The sequence below is a fragment of the Cebus imitator genome, unplaced genomic scaffold (assembly GCF_001604975.1).
Source record: "Cebus imitator isolate Cc_AM_T3 unplaced genomic scaffold, Cebus_imitator-1.0 Scaffold351, whole genome shotgun sequence".
Classification (NCBI taxonomy): Eukaryota; Metazoa; Chordata; class Mammalia; order Primates; family Cebidae; genus Cebus; species Cebus imitator.
In genome coordinates this window covers 2,276,711-2,293,414 of record NW_016107666.1, presented here as the reverse complement: position 1 = coordinate 2,293,414, position 16,704 = coordinate 2,276,711, and the positions used below count along the sequence as shown (strand labels likewise).

The window sequence follows — 16,704 nt, the reverse complement described above, 5'->3', positions numbered from 1 at the left end:
AAAAAAAAAAAAAAAAAACAAAAGAAAGAAAAAAGAAATGCTGCTCTAGATCTTTGCTACTGAAAGCACGGTCCTGCGACCGGCAGCACTGACACTATCATCATTTAGGAGCTTGTTAAAAACGTAGAATCTCAGGCCTTACCTTGGACCTACTGAATCTACATTTTAACAAGACACGTACGCAACGAAGTTTGATAAGGACTGCTCTAGAGAGCTACCGTTCGTCTCCTATGCTTAAAGAATGAGTGCAAATTCCCTCAGAATCAGCTTCTTGATTAATTCATCCTCAAGTCCAGAGCACCTAACATGGTGCTTTTTTTTAATGCAGAGACGCTCAACGAATATTTTTGAATGAATAGATATTTCTGTGGGTGTTATCTCCAAGGTACATAGGCACTTTTCTTCTTCCCACCATCTGCTATGCTTCCTGCTACCTTCCAGGTAACCTACACCTCACATTGTCATATCACTTTAATTACCTCCTGGTAGGCTTTGAGCATTTTCACCCTCTGAATCTTAAGTTGAAATGTGATTCCCAGCATCGGAGGTGGGGCCCAGCGGGAAGTATTTGGGTCAGGAGGGATTCTCCCTCGTGAATGGCCTGGTGCCATCCTCATGGAAATGGGTGAGTTCTTGCTGTTTAGTTTACAGTTTAAAGGAACCTAGCACCTCCTTCCCTCTCTCTTGCTCCCTCTCTTGCCATGTGACATGCCTTCTACCATGAGTGAAAGCTTCCTGAAGCCTCACTACAAGCCAACTATGCCAGGGCCAGGCAGAAATGTGAGCCAATTAAACCTCTTTTCTTTAAAGATTACTCAGCCTTAGGTATTCATTTATAGCAATGCAAAACAATCGAATACACCCCCAAACCTAACAGCATTAAAAAAAGCCTCATGGGTAGTAATCATTTTAGACTTGCTTGATATTTCAAGAAAAAGCAATCTGGACTCTTCAGGCTCCATTTTTCTAGAACACGTTGCTATCCAAAGGTTTGCTGTGTGGGCCAAGGCTTTGGTTTCATCTGCTCTCACATAATGGAAGTTAACATTCTTCTCAGAATTTTCCATCACCATGGTTACTGAAGCTGAGTGGCTCCTCTTAGAATCTCAAAAACATTCCTCTAATTATTTTTTCCTGGCAATGCGTAGAAATTAAAACAAAAATTAAACAGTGCCCCGCCACTGGGCACTTTCATTTGCCTCACTGTGGTAGAAATGTTTTACCTTTAGAGCCATTTCAATTCTCTTGAGAAATGGTCAAGTTGAACATCTTTGGGAATCAGTCAATCTCGGGAGGCTTCTAGAAGCAGAGTGTGGTCGGCAGAAGAATGCCCCTCCAAGTCCCAATTAGTCCTAATTATTCTACATCTTAATCATCCCCCTCTTCCCAACATGCGAATATATTGCCTTATCTGGCAAAAGGGTCTTTGCAGATTTGATTAGGGTTAAGGTCCTTGAGATGTGGAGCTTATCCTGGATTATCCCAGTCGGCCCAATGTAATCAAAGGAGTTCTTAAAAGCTGAGAATCTTTTCTGGCTACGGTGAACCAGAGAGAGGGCAGTGTGAGAAGAGCTTGACCTGCCAGGAATGGGAAAACGGGGTCAGGAGCTAAGAAATGAGCATAGTCTCTAGAAGCTAGAAGAGGCAAGGAGACAGATTCTGTCCTTGGGCTTCCACAGAGGCACCAGGCCTGCTGACACTTTGATTGTAGCTTAATGAGACCTGTGTTGAACTTTTGACCTACAGAACTTTCAGACAACAAATTTGTGTTTAAGCCACCAAGTTTGTGGTGATTTGTTACAGCAGGAATAGAAAACTAGTGCAGAGAGCAAGGTTCCTTTTTGCTTCTAGGTATGTTTGGAGATAAAGACCACATTATAACCATCCTGTGAAGAGTCTGTTTTGTTACATTCTTTTGCATCACATAGATCTTCTCAGTTATCAGAAAATAATTTTGAATTTTGGCATAAATTTTGTTTCTAAAATTTCCTTCCTTCCCCTCTCTTGATGTGAGGTAAACTTCAGAGGATCCAGTGTCGGGATAGAAGGGTAATGAATATGGCAAGCAGTGTTGGAATTTGAAGTATAGATGTGGTCTCCTGCCCCAAAATATCTACTCTCACCCCACGTTTGAAATTCCATTGTTACAGACCCATGGCTTACATCTTCAGTTTCCTTCTATTACGGGCACGTCTACCTCCAGAGAGGTAACTGCTATAAGTCCTTGTAGGAGAATTTGGTTGCCTTACCCCTCCATGTGGGACAGATACAAGACAGATTACATGGAAAGGTGAAGGGAGGAGCAGCCTTCCTGCCATCATAATTTTTTTTTTCGTTTTTTGAGATGGAGTCTTGCAGCCTCTGCCTTCCAGGTTCAAGCGATTCTTCTGCCTTAGCCTCCCGAGTAGCTGGGATTACACACACATGCCACCATGCCAGGCTAATTTTTGTATTTTTAGTAAAGACGGGGTTTCACCATATTGGTCAGGCTGGTCTTGAACTCCTGACCTCAGGTGATCCACCCACCTCGGCCTCCCAAAGTGCTGGCATTACAGACATGAACCACCGTGCCTGGCTGCCATTATAATTTTGTTAATAACTATTTATCTAAGATAGTTAAGGAAATTTAAATAAGACACTAAAGGAAAATTTTTGTGTGTGTTTATTTAGTGCCTTTTTAGTGCCAGGTGTTTTATTTAGGCTATTGCATCTAGCCTTTCAACAGTCCTATAAAATGTCAGGTGAGGGGTTTTCTTTTACCCTACTTACAAGGTAGTAAATTACCTATTAATGTTTAAAATATATTTTCCAGTGAGTATTAGTCTCTTATTTTTGATGCTAGCTGAAGACCTGAGACTCCTAGGTCAGAGACAAAGAACTTTATTACTCACCATCACAGCAAAGAGCATCAGCATCAGCTCGCTTTGCTACTAAAATTCAGAGGGCAAGCTGACACAGGTCCAGAGGTATACTATACCCACAGTGGGTTTGTATCATAGCCAGGGAACACTGAGCTTGGAGAATCTACTACTTTTATAGCAGTTGTGTTCTTGTTCCAGAGCAGGAGACATTACTTTGTCCCTCAAGTTGCTCACTGCAAGCACAACCCTGACAAATAGCTTGGATAAATAGAACACAGGGCCTTGCATTCTTGGCATACCTTACACATTGCATATGGTTTTGAGAGACCCATAGAGAGAACTGTCTCTCCCAACACAAAATAGGTACTATGATTCCTATTTCACAAACAGGAAAGTTGAGGTAAAAGAAAGTTAAACAGCTAAGGTAAGGAAGCAAGGGATAGTGAGACCAGGATTCCAATCCACATCTGTATTCTGAAGCCCATGATCATTTTACCGTATGTTGCTGTCCTCTGGAAGGGCTCTTGGAAAAATAATTATGCCACGTTGGCCTTTTATTATGAATCACAAGATAACAAATGCAAACTTAATATTAAAAAATTTCCAGAAGGTGCTGAGATTTCTGATGGGTATGCAAGGATATGTATTCATCCATTCATTTACATATATTACTAAAAACTACCTATGTAGCTGCCTCTGCGGTAGGAATGGTTGGAGAACACAGAGAGAAAGCAGTAGGAAAATAAAGAATATACTCACATGTGGAATGTATCAGGGCCACTTAACACAACAGTGTTCTAAATTTCCAAACTCAAAGCTTGAGACTGTAGAACTTTGACATTCAGAAAAGTTGCCTTTTCTGAACTCCTAATCACTTTAAATTGAAAGTCACTTCAATCTCTTTTCTGCAGCTTCTCTAGATCTTTGGTTTCACTGAAGTATAATTTGGGCAGCTTCAGTGGGAATTTATCACTGTATTAAGGAAGAAGATACATTTTGATTCTAGAAAACTCAATGTCTTCCTTAAAGGTCCAATTTTAAAAAGGCACTTGGAATAAATTTTAATGTGATTCATTGGAAACATCCTTTCAATTTGAACCCTCTGCTCATACAAAAGGATAAAATTGTTAAGTTCTCAAACGTCTCCAAGGAAGATGGTGACTATTAAGGGCTAAATTGTGGTACTTCCGTGTTTCTGATAAAAACTGAGAATGAAAAAAAAAAGTGACCCCTGTAACATTACTCATCTAAACACAATACTTACCAAAAAAAATTATGGTTGTGGGCTTTGTAGCAGAGAATTCTCAGCTTCCAGAAAGCCTATGGAAAATATCATTTAAGTGTAACGCCCTTTCTCCCCCCCACCATTCCTGTCTGTTCTGTTGATCTAATTTTGAGATTTTATATTCCTTGTGGATGAACTCCTAGAGATCTTTGTCTGGAACCAGGTCTACATTGAAAGTTGAAACAGTGATTAATATGCCTGTATATTATTCATATAAACATGTCCGGAAGGATGTCTGTCTACTCAGATGTCAGCTGTGGCTATCCTGGGGCCATGGAATCACAGGCAGTTCTTTTGCATTCTCAGCTGAGGGTGGGTTACTTCAGGTGGGCAAGAATTCTCTCCTTGTCCCTGGCTTTCCAGTTTGCAGTTCGCTTCACCCTGGGTTTTTGCCTCCTTTTTTTCTTGCAAACAGCACATGCGTAGTTCTTCCTTATAATGCAGGTGGGTGGGTGTTTGGTGGTGAAAGAGAAAGGGGAAGGTGGGCATTTGAAAGCAACTGGGGCTGCCATGCCAGCTGGGCTGTTTTCCCACAGGCCTCTTTGGGTGTTTGTAGGAGTAGGGTTGTCGATTCCTGGGCCTTTCTTTCTGTTCATTCATTTCACAGTTATGTACTGAGTGAGGGTATGTGCCTGTTACTTCCAGGGGATATAGCAGTAAACAAAGCAAATTTCCTCTTTCATGAAGTTTACATTCTACTAGACAATTAAAAGATAAAAACTGAAATATGAAATATATCAGGCCATGGTAAGTGATGGGAAGAGTAACAGACCAGGGCAGAGCAGATGGAGAGTAAAGGAAGATGAAGGTGAAGCGAGATGTTTTTTTTGTGGGCAAAGAGGAAAATTCTCCCTGATAAGGTACTTTTTGAGTGGAGGCCTAACGGAGAGGAGGGAAGAGGCTCAGGGGCTGTTCTTCCAGATGGAGGGAACAGTACACAGAGTTTTTAAGTGTGAATGTCCTTGGGCTTTTCAAGAAACAGCATGTAGTTCAGTGTAGCCAGGACAGAGTGAGGGAGCTGGGAGTATAGGGAATGAGGACAGGGGGTTAGCTGGGCCCCCAGGTCCTGCACAGCCTTGCAGGCCACAGAGGGCCTGAAGATCTTAACTAGGTAAGCAGGAAGCAACAGGGAATATTGAGCGGAGAAGTGACTTGCTAGAATGTATTTTGGAAAAAGCATTGTTATCTTGTCTATATTTAAAATATTTTATACTGGGCAGTGGGTTTTAGCACTGAAAGATCTTTTTTTTATTAAGTGTTGAAGAAATACATCACTATGTTATTGGGTATATTTAATAATTACATTTAATGTTTTACTGAAATAGGGAGGTAATGCTTTCCAGAAGAGAAAATAATCAAATAGAGACTTAGAAAGCCATTTGCTCATATCTCCATGACGGAAACAAACCTTAGTCCCCATGCACAGATGTATGAGAAATGTGAATCTTTATCGTCCCATCAATATACTCCCAGTATGAGCTCCGTTATTCCAGGAGTTCTATCTGAGTTTCATGTAAGTCAGGGGTTAGGACGTAGCACAGCAGTCATTCTCCAAGTGTGGTTCCCAGAGCAGCAACCTCAGCATCACTTGAGAACTTGTTAGAAATGCAGATTCTCAGTCTCCAGCCCAGGCCAGCTGAATCAGGAGCTGTGTGGCTGGGGTCCAGGAATCTGTGATAACAAGCTTGCCAGATAATTCTGATGCACGTTAAAATCTGGGAATAATTTCCTTATGGTGTCAAGTCATGGCTGAGGATAGCTCGTTCATAATGTCATCAGTAAACAGTCTGCAATAGCATCAGCTGAGACGTAGTCTTCCCCTGCTGATCCATGCAGGGTCCAGCTTCTGCCCTCACTCCTGACTGCAAGCTCTTGTGTGTCAAATTTTCTCTCTCTCTCAGCTAATTTTTGGGCCATTCTTAGGTGCCCTGTGCATGTGGTGATTCTATTGTTCTTCTATCAAATTGAGCTATGGGAAATTTTGTGGTTATTATCTAAACTCAGGCTACTTTGGGCCTCTCTCAGCATCATGAAATTATCCAACTGTTTCCTTGTTACTCTGAGGCTTGGAGAACTCATACATCACGTGTTAATTTCTTTCATGGGGTCTTGTTGTCTTCATAGCCTCAGCCCAAGAAAGGGAGTCTAAGTCCTCTTCACTCTCAAATTGCCCCAGACTTAACTGAAGTTTATTTCGCTTTCCTTCTCCCCTCAATAGTCAAGGGAAAGTTTTCTAGTCTCAGGCAAGAAAATTTGCCTTGTTCTAGAAGAATCTCACTACAGCACAAGCTATCCATCATCAAGACACCTGGGGAAAGATCTCAAATAATATCTTCTCTGATTGACAAAACAATCATGCTGTTTTAATTTATTAATTGAAAGACATTATTATAAGTGTAATACATCTTGTTTTAAGAAATTTGCCTGTATATGTGCCAAATGCCTCTCAGGTGGTTCTTAGATGCCTCAAATTTGGGAAGCCCAAAACAATATCCTCAGTTGTGATAACTGAAGCTGCCCACCTCTTTTCTCTTATTGATAACTAAAAAACCATTCATGGACCCAGTGAGCCAGATTCTGTGGGTTTGGGTGTGAACTGTATCATATATATATATTGTCTGCATTTCTTTTGTCCTCATTAGCTTGCAACAGTTAAAGGCAGGTAATTATTCATATTCTAGGCACTGTAAAGATGAATACAAATGAATGGTTGAAATTTTATTTGGTTTTGAGTTCATCTAGATGATTAAGAATATATGTAAGTTTTTAAAAATTATGCTTTAAGTTCTGGGATATGTGTGCAGAACGTTTGTTACATAGGTATACACGTGCCATGGTGGTTGGCTACACCCATCCACCCGTCATCTATATTAGGTATTTCTCCTAATGCTATCCCTTCCCTAACTCCCCACCCCTTGACAGGCCCCGGTGTGTGATGTTTCCCTCCCTGTGTCCATGTGTTCTCATTATTCAGCTCCTACTTATGAGTGAGAACATGCAGTATTTGGTTTTCTGTTCCTGTGTTAGAATGATGGTTTTCAGCTTCATCCATGTCTCATCATCACTGGTCATTAGAGAAATGCAAATGAAAACCACAGTGAAATACCGTCTCACGCCAGTTAGAATGGTGATCATTTAAAAGTCAGGAAACAACAGATGCTGGAGAGGATGTGGAGAAATAAGAACACTTTTACACTGTTGGTGAGAGTGTAAATTAGTTCAACCATTGTGGAAGACAGTGTGGCGATTCCTCAGGAATCTAGAACCAGAAACACCATTTGACCCAGAAATCCCATTGCTGGGTATATGCCCAAAGGATTACAAATCATTCTTCTATAAAGACACATGCACATATGCTTTTATTGCAGCACTGTTCACAATAGCAAAAATATATGTAAGTTTTAAAAATTACTTTGGAATGAAACTGGAAATTAAAAAAATTAATAAACATTTGTTAACATCTGAGAATAAGTTCTCAGAATCCCAGAGATACTTGGGTTCAAGTTAAGAATATACTGGCTTTGAATCTCTGGAATCAGTGGTTTTATTTTTATATGCCATGGACACCATGCTTTTTGGAATTATGGCACTTCCTTCTCCTTGATACTCCTGCCCCAGCATCTCTGTCTGTGTCAGATGTATTTGTGCATTTTTATTTTCAGGGAGAGCATATGGTCTTGTTTTTGGAGAGAAAGAAGCTGCACTTGGTAGTGGAATGAAAGGATTCCCGGAGATGATAAAACTGATTGCACTTGAAATGTTTTTATGACAAGCTGGATGTCATCAATCCTTGTAAATATGTGACTCTTAATCACTATTTTGGAGGCAAAAGTTGCACCAGCACATTTTTAGTTTTGCTTATAATCCACAGTAATTTAGAGTGGTCAGAATCTAATTATGCCCATTTCTGATAGACATTCAAAATAAGCCAGTTTCTTAGCTCTAAAGCCTCATGAGGCACCCACGCAGAAGTAGCTGAGATCTCGTAGGCAGAACAGTAAAATACAACCCCTTACCCTGACTATTTTAAGGCAGCACTCTGTCCAAAGGGCACATTTTATTCCTCAGATGCCTTTCCATGGTGAACGACCATAGCACTGGATGAAAGTGTTTCGAAATGCGGAAGAAGAATTAACTCCTTGCAGAACGTGTTTTATAGGTTCTATTTGTTTCTGATAAATGAATTGTCAGAGAAGCCTCTCAAATTGCCCACTGGCTGTACTTTTTGGCTATATCGTTACTCAGCCAAGCTGATTAAGACTAATTTTGGTCAAAGTAAATTCGTGCCTGAGCAAACAACCCATGTGCAGAATCTCAACAAGAGGTAATTAAATCGAGATTCATTTTGTGATGGAGACTCAATAACTACTGTGGTTTTTGACATCATGCTGATGAACCAATGACAAAGAAATGTCCCCAGTGTATCAGACTACCCTAGAATTTATTTTCTATATTTTTTCTCACTTTAGAGTTGCTCTTTGATTCTGGCACATCATTCTCTCTGATAATGGTTTCAAATTAGCTTGTCTGATTCATGGCTGCACAGAGAAGGTTTTCTCAGGAGCTAGTGGAATGATTATTAAAAAAAAACATGGAGAGGCAGATGGTAGACTATTTTACTGGCTCATCTGCTTTTGCAGGGAATGATTATACATTCTAAGTAAGTGGCACCAGAAGTCAAATCTCACTGAGGTTGATCTCACATGTTTCCTTGTGGAAAACCTAAAATATGGCAGCAGGGACAGCCTAAAAGCTGATCCCTGAGGACATGGTCATGGTCATGATCATGATGCAACCTGGGGCTGAAGCAGATCTGAGAGGTCATTTGTCTGAGGTTCCAGCCTTCTTACAACCTCATTCATTGTCAGATGATTTTTCAGTCTTTGCTTGAACAGCTTGAGTGATGGGGGAACTCATTATTTCCATTGTAGGCAGTTAAGTGTTATATAATTCTTCCTTCTTTTGAGCTGATATTGACTTCTGAGGATTATCCAGTCATCCTTTCATTAGTCCTGGCTTTGCTCTTTGGAAGCAGCACAGAACAAATTGATTTTCTGTTTCACCTGGCAGCTAGCTTGGGTGTGAGCTAGAATGCTATCTCAAGTCTTCTATAGGCTAACTGTTCACAAGTACTTGGGTCATTCCCCATATGAAAGGGTCCTGGTTCATAAGCCTCTGAATTGGGGGAAACTGGGAAGAGACAGAAATAGTTTAAACTTGCTTAAACACAAACAAATCGAACATTCAATACCATGCCCATGAAAATGAAAGACATTTGTCAATTTGCTTTCAGAGGATAAAGTAAGAGTAATGGCCGCAAAGATTGTCTCTCAGATTTCCCTATCCTTGTCCCAGGTAGCATAGCCTTAGGTCCAGTCTCTGTAGACTGGTGATGATGCAAAGGAGACTTAGTGGCTCTACTGTGGCCCTTTAAATAAAGTTGACTCACCCACTTAGCACCCTAGACTTGGCTTAAACATAGAAGAATTTCTAGATCAGAGATTTCCAGAGTTCTACTGGAGATTTAGGGATCCCTAGAGACAGATTTACTTTGGGGACTTTGGGGTGGCTGAATGGCCTTTTCTTGCTTACGTATTGGAGTTTCACATTCAATATTGTTGACTGGAAAAATAGATTCTGTGGCTGGAAGACCATCTATCAATCAGGACTGTCTACTGCTTTCTCGTTTTTTTCTCTTTTCTTCCCATAGTCACTGTGAGGCCATTTTTAACGTCATCGTCTCTGAGGCCATAGATTGTGCTTCTCACCCAGGATTCTGTTATCCAGTCATTTAATGTCCCTTTTCATGCAGGAACTGCTACAACAACTGTCTCAGGGAAGGGATGGTAAAGAGATGTTTAAAACTTGGCAGTTTTGTGGGAGAATGGCCTTAGGTGTGGGGACTTGAGATAATCATGTTTCTTATTTTCTGATGGCTACAATTTATTTCATTTTTCCCCTTCATCTCTTCTATAAAGGCACCCAGTGTAATGTGCTGGATGTATATCCTTGCTTCTATATGATTCCATACAAAATGTATGGTATTCCTTTGTGTTTGCGGTTTACATAAATAGTATTGTGTTTGCAGTTTACATAAATAGTATTGTATTACATAAATAGTTTACATAAATACAATAGTAATATATTATAGGTCTTTTTGTTGTTGTTGTTTTACTGTATGTGTCAGTATGCAGGTGTATTTCAGTGCTTTCTATGCTGCAGTGATTTCCATGGTAGGGATCCCTCCACCCAGTGTTTGTCTCCTCTGGCCTAGTCTGAACTCAGCTCCCTAATATTGCAAAGTATGTGATGCTAGGATTCCTATGGCTATAGATGTCTGTCAGAGCTTGGGATATTTCCCCAGAATGGGAATCCTGGCTCTCGGAAAAAAGGGCTGAACCATAATTTACACTCTCATTAGCAGGAGATGGGGTCTTTATCGTTTTACATTCCTGTTAATGCCTGATATTTTCTTTCTACCTAATTTGTGGGTATAGAGCGATATCAGTTTTCATATTTCTGATTACTCGTAAGGTGGGGGATCTCTTCATATACTTTTTAGCCATTTGGGCCTCTCCTTCTGTGAATATTCTATTTTACTATGACACTTTGTGTCTTGTTGATTTGCAAAATCTACCTGCATATTCCTGATGCTAATTCTGTGACATTTCAGATATTGCAAATATCTTATCATAAAAAAGTTCTCTCTCGAATGTATCTGAGTTTGTTTGCTGTATTTTGTTTGAGACTTGTTGTTTTCCTTTAATTGCAGGTGTGAGTGAATAGTGGGCTTTTATTATTGCTTTCCTGTGGAAAATTCCACAAGAACATTCAATTTGCTAATTTATTTCCACATCTAAGTATGGTCTTAAGTAAACCTATCTACCAGATGTCAGCTAGAGCCCTCCCTTCAAAGAGCTACATAAAACTGCTTTGAAAAGCTCTTCTCTCAATTCTTTAAAACTAGACAAATTAGGCTAGGCACAGTGGCTCATGCCTGTAATCCCACCACTTTGGGAGGCCGAGGTGAGCAGATCACTTGAGGTCAGGAGTTCGAGACCAGCCCGACCAACAGGGAGAAACCCCGACTCTACTAAAAATACAAAATTAGCCAGGCATGGTGGCCCATGGCTGTAATCCCAGCTACTCGGGAGGCTGAGGCAGGAGAATCTCTTGAACCCAGAGGTGGAGGTTGCAGTGAGCCGAGATCATGCCATTGCACTCCAACCTGGGCAACAAGAGCAAAACTCTATCTCAAAAAACAAAAACAAAAACAAACAAACAAAACAAAAGAGAACAAAAATCTAGATGAAGTAACCCCTAGAATCCTAATGAATTCTGGGATAATTATATTAAGATCCTCTTTGTTTTGGGGCTCATGACTTCCATATAAACGTGCCTGAATGTCTCTTTTCATTTATTTCTACAAGGAATTCATCTGCGTCATGCATTTGCCAATAAGTTGATTGTCTAAAGTTGAGAGCGCTACAGCATGGTGTCACATCTTGAAGCATAAGTGTTTCTGTCATCTTGTTTGCTTGCCCTCCCCACTTCCAATCTCTATTACTGTAAATTCTTTTTCAATTATTCAGAGCAATTCTTTTCTCCCAAAACTTGATTATTCGGACCCTCAAATGCTTAGAAAACTAAATGTCCTCTTTTCAGACTAACATCTCTAGAAGCCAGCTGGGTTATACATGGGTCCTGCAAAGAGAAATTACACTTTATGCTGCAATAGCAGTGAGTGGTTTTATAATGGACACAGTCTAATGAAAAGTCAGGTAACCTTCCTTTATAATGTACTTTTTTTTTTTCATTAGAATAGGTGAATTTTTAGGAAGGGAAATGACAAACATTTCCAGAGCAGACTTGCTTTTTTGTTTTTTTTAAGGGGCTGAGGCTTTATCCTGGTCTCAGTGCAGGTTGTAAAAAGAATATAGGTCTTGGAATGCCATGATCTCTGCCAATGGCGTCATCTTAGATAATTTGCTTATTCACACTGAGTCCCATGTCCCTATTGCCAAATGAGAATACTAACACCTACTTCCATGTTCGTTTGGAGGATTAGAGGTAATATAAAGGGTCTAGCATGATTTCTGGCATACAGTAGGTGTTCATTACATTGTGGGCAATTATTACATACTCCAACATGATGGTGAAGAACTGTGGGAAGCAGCATAAACACCTAGCACATCCTTTGGGGTGGTTTCTGGGACTCTTGAGTGGAAAGTAACAATAAATGGAACTTTTGTCAAAGTGCTGGGGAAAATGGAGGTGAATTTTCTGAAATTTTCAACTGGAGTCTTACAAGATAGTTCACTTACCAATGAATAATCTTTGGTGATCTCAGGTTTCTCATCTTATTATTTATTTTTTATTTATTAATAGGTAGAGTCTTATTCTGTCACACAGGCTGGAGTGCAGGGATATGATCACAGCTCCCTGAAGCCCCAGACTAGGCACAAAGGATTCTCCTGACTCAGCCTCCTAAGGAGCTAACTACAGATGCATGCTACCATGCCAGGTGAATTTTTTTCTTAGAAGTTTTTGTAGAGACAAGGGTCTTGCTATATTGTCCAGGCTGGTCTTAAATTCCTGGCCTCAAGCAGTGTTCCCATCTCAGCCTTCCAAAGTATTGGGGTTACAGGCATGAGCCACTACACCCAGGAGGTTATTCATCTTTTGATATAACTTATTACACAGATGCTACTTGACCTTGACTTTATGTAGTGGAAAGATATCCTAAAATATCTCTTTAGGGCTAAAAGCTCCCATTGGTGACATCATAAAATGATTGGAATGCAAACCTAACTGCATATCTGCAATAAATAAGACTGCAGTCTCTTTTTAGGACTTGGGGTAATACTAAGGAGTGTTTTTCATATCTCTGTATCCATTGAGATTTGTGGGCATAAGAATTTTTTGATTAACTTGAAGATGTCTTACTTTATATGCATCTTCCTCATTGCTATTGGTGTTACATACAAGGAAGTTAAAAGAAAATATACAGAACATTATCAGTCTGTCCTGAAAGAAAAGGAGTGTTTATTTCAACTTGTTCTGACTTTATTCTTTATATGTATTATTTCCAAAAAAAAGTTTATACTAAGTGAAGTTTTACATGGAAAAATAAAAAATTTTTATTGGCTTCTATAAAACTTTCAGATAGATATTTATATAGAAAAGAAATTGCCCTTGAAATGAAACAGCTACAAGAAAAACTAAGGTAGTGTAATTAAAAGATTAGTTTAAGTGTACTTAGTTTTTTCAGTTACTGCAAGAAAATGTAACTAAGAGGATAATTAATTTACATGACCAGTTTATATTACATTAAAAGCCCCTATATGGGCAGATCCATGGCACAGTGAAATATAAGTTTGATTGCCTATTGAGCTTCATGATTCTGTTTGGAACTTGATGGCCCATGTCCAGGTAATTGGAAGAACTTGTTGGCTGAAGCAGCCCTTGTATCGGAAAATTGCAGATCCTCCAAGCTCCACTTATGTCCTCAGGGCCCAGGGCCACTTGTTTCACCCCACTTACCACCTGATCTGCCAACCAGTATAGGTGGGGTATGCCCATCTGTGAAAGTAGAGACCAGCTTTCCCCACGTGCAGGATTGCTTTCACTCCTGAAGCATGAAGCACCACAGGACCTGCTCTGTGGCCAGGGATATACAACCTAGACATGGAGGGAAGGTAGCCCTATTTTTGGTAATGGCAGAGCCAGTAGACAAATCCTCTTTCTTACTCCCAGATCAGTATAGTTCATATGGCCCCTTAGAAGATGGTCTTACACAGTTGAGTACTCAGCTGTGCTTGGTACTAAGTGTGGCCAACTTAGCAATGCACCTTTATATTTATTCTCTTTTCTTCTATGCCTCATTCGCTTTTGCCTCTACTTCTTCCTCGGGCATGATAATGCCTAATAAAATTGTAGGATGAGCTCTGCTTTCTGGGGAACCTATGCTAAGGCAATTCTCTTCTCATTTTAATATAGCCTGCAGGCAATATCACTGTGCAGATACAGACTTTGTTTATGATTTCATCAATGTATGGTGTAGGTGGATTGTCTTTAAAGAGTATAACATGGTACATTTCATCAACTAGTCAGTGAATCCTCTTGAGATACATGCTCAAATGGTATCTGTAACATTCTGCATTTCAGTAGTTCTACTAAGTTTTGCTTTGGTTTAAACAACATTTAATGTGTCAGAATTTGTGTACATGAACCTAATGACAATTCCACTTATTTACAAAGCTACAGAGCCCTGAGTGTCTAAATATAAAACCAGAATGAGCTGTCATCTTGAGGGTGGAGAAGCAAACCAGCTTTGTCCTCTGGCTCCTCTTCAGAGATTATTAGACTTGTCCAGGTTTGTGACACGACACCAGCTTCATATAAATCAAACCATTAGGTATTAAATTAATTTAGGATTGGGTTTGCCTGTTTAAAGGGGTTAAGAATGGTACCTAGCTGGAATATGTATGTTCCAGCTCTCCAAAATAAATGAATCAAGTAATTTTTTGGAGGAGAGAGATATGTTCATTAGGGTAAAATTGGGAGGTACATAATGTAGAAAAGAGATAAATATATAAAGGTTATACTTGGCCCTTTGAATAGATAGTGGAAAAACTCAGAAAATAGTACTTTGAATTGGTCTAGCTTAGGGAAATAATGATGCTTGCTCCATCTTACCTGGACTGGCATTTTCATGAACCAGGAAGAATGTGATCAAACACTTCTTTTGGAAAGTGTTTATTGGTTCATGCCCTGGCCAAATAAACACTTTGAGCTGAGCTTCTTCTGTGTGAAGGAGACTCCTTTGCTATACTGAAATGGCAAGTGGTTTCAGATTTACCTTTGGTGTGGACATTTGTTGCTTTTGCTTGCCCACCATTCTCCCTCACTTATAGCAGCAAGACTTAGAATTTCCTTTGAGGAATCATCCTGCCTCAAGTCTCAGCCCATAGTTTAGATGAGGCTGACTGTCCTTTCCTCTCACCCAGTTCCATGATTCCCGAGGATAAGGTTGATTATACATCTGTTTTCCTACCACAGTGATTGGCTCAGGAATGGGCACATGACTCAACCTAGGCCAATGAGAATTAGGCCAGAATTTTCATTAGAATTGTTGGTGAAAAGAAATTCTCTTTTCAATATATTTGGAGCTGTAAAGCCAATCCTGCAACTATTGGAAGCTACCATAAGGTGAAAGGCCATGTGAATATTAAATCTACATGAATGACAAGATGAAGAGAGGAGCTTCCTGAGAATACTAAGTGCGCCCAGATTCAGCCATGTCTGAAGTTTCATATGCAAACACCCTAGATTTCCCAGATATTAAAGTCAATAATTAGCTTTATGCTTAAGCCACTTTGAGTTTTTTTTTTTTTTAAACTTGTCACAGAAGGAATCCCAATTAACATGTGTTCAGGGCAACTGAGATTGAGATATATGTTGGTTGATGATGTTAATATAATTCCCATTAATAATTTGAGATGAGAAGATCAATGCTGTCCTTGAAAAGCAGAACTTTACCTCTCTCCTTCTCCCCTCATCTTTGTGGCCCCTTCCAAAGAGGTAAACCCCCATCAGCACTTTACTTAGTTTCTTCTTTCCCTCCATCCTTTCCTCCCAAGTACATTTGCTTATTCTAGTAGATGTTTATTTTTGAAAGAAATGCCTTTACATCCTTGTTTCCTTGCTTTTGGCCACAGCTGAGATGAGAAGAGCAGGCATGTAGAAAGTAATAATATTTAAAGAAAGAGACAGGAAAGTATATCTGTTATAAGCTTTTTCTTTTTTAGAATTTAAGCTTATGAGTTTATCTACGCCCACTATATTCATAATTACAGTTTTATATCTGCATACAAAAGCTATGTAAAAATCCATTTTTCCCAAATATACAAATTTTTTTTTGGATAGTTTAAAACATTTTGATCACAGATTTCAACAGAGTTTTAGGCTGAAAAAAATATCACCATCTAGCAATATCACTTAACACTGTTTGCAAAACACAAGTCTTCCAATGACTGTAAATCCTTTCCTATTCTTTAGTATTTTTCTGATTCTCAGGGCATGAAAACATTATGGGAACAAAAAGGGTTTTCTATGAGGAAAGCATGGAGAACTAATTTGGCTCTAAGGTCAAATTAAAAGTGCCAAGTTATTAAGGAAAAACCAAAAGAAAGAAATGGCGTAATGTCACATCAGCTCATTCATGCCCTGATAATTTCTGTATCAACAATACATATGTAAAGTGTCTTCTTTTGTCTTACATTGTGCTCCATAATTTACATGAGCATTATCTGCATCCTGAGGAGGACAGATATATATTTGATTGTCTTGTGCATAGGGTGGGTCAGCTTTAACTGTGCAACAGAAAGCCACAAACAGCGTTTTACCTGCACAATATTGCTCTTGAAGGCGGCATTAATTAATGTGGAAACACACTATAAATGCACACTTTTCGCATTTGCAAACATTTATACAGCACAGTAAAAATTCTGTGATAAGGCCAAACCTTTTTTCCCCCAGTCTTTTTTTTTTTTTTTT

At 39.5% G+C, this 16,704-nt stretch overlaps 1 long non-coding RNA gene across 2 annotated transcripts in view; it reads right to left on the bottom strand.

The window, feature by feature from the left end:
- The window catches only part of LOC108287687, an 11,591-nt gene extending 10,539 nt beyond the window's left edge, over nt 1–1,052 (bottom strand). The window contains exon 1 of one of the 2 annotated variants that reach the window (XR_001818440.1): nt 390–1,052. This is a non-coding gene — a long non-coding RNA (uncharacterized LOC108287687). The remainder of the gene's footprint in view (nt 1–389) is intronic. The other variant, XR_001818441.1, reaches the window with a different exon arrangement.
- Nucleotides 1,053–16,704: the final 15,652 nt, after the last annotated feature.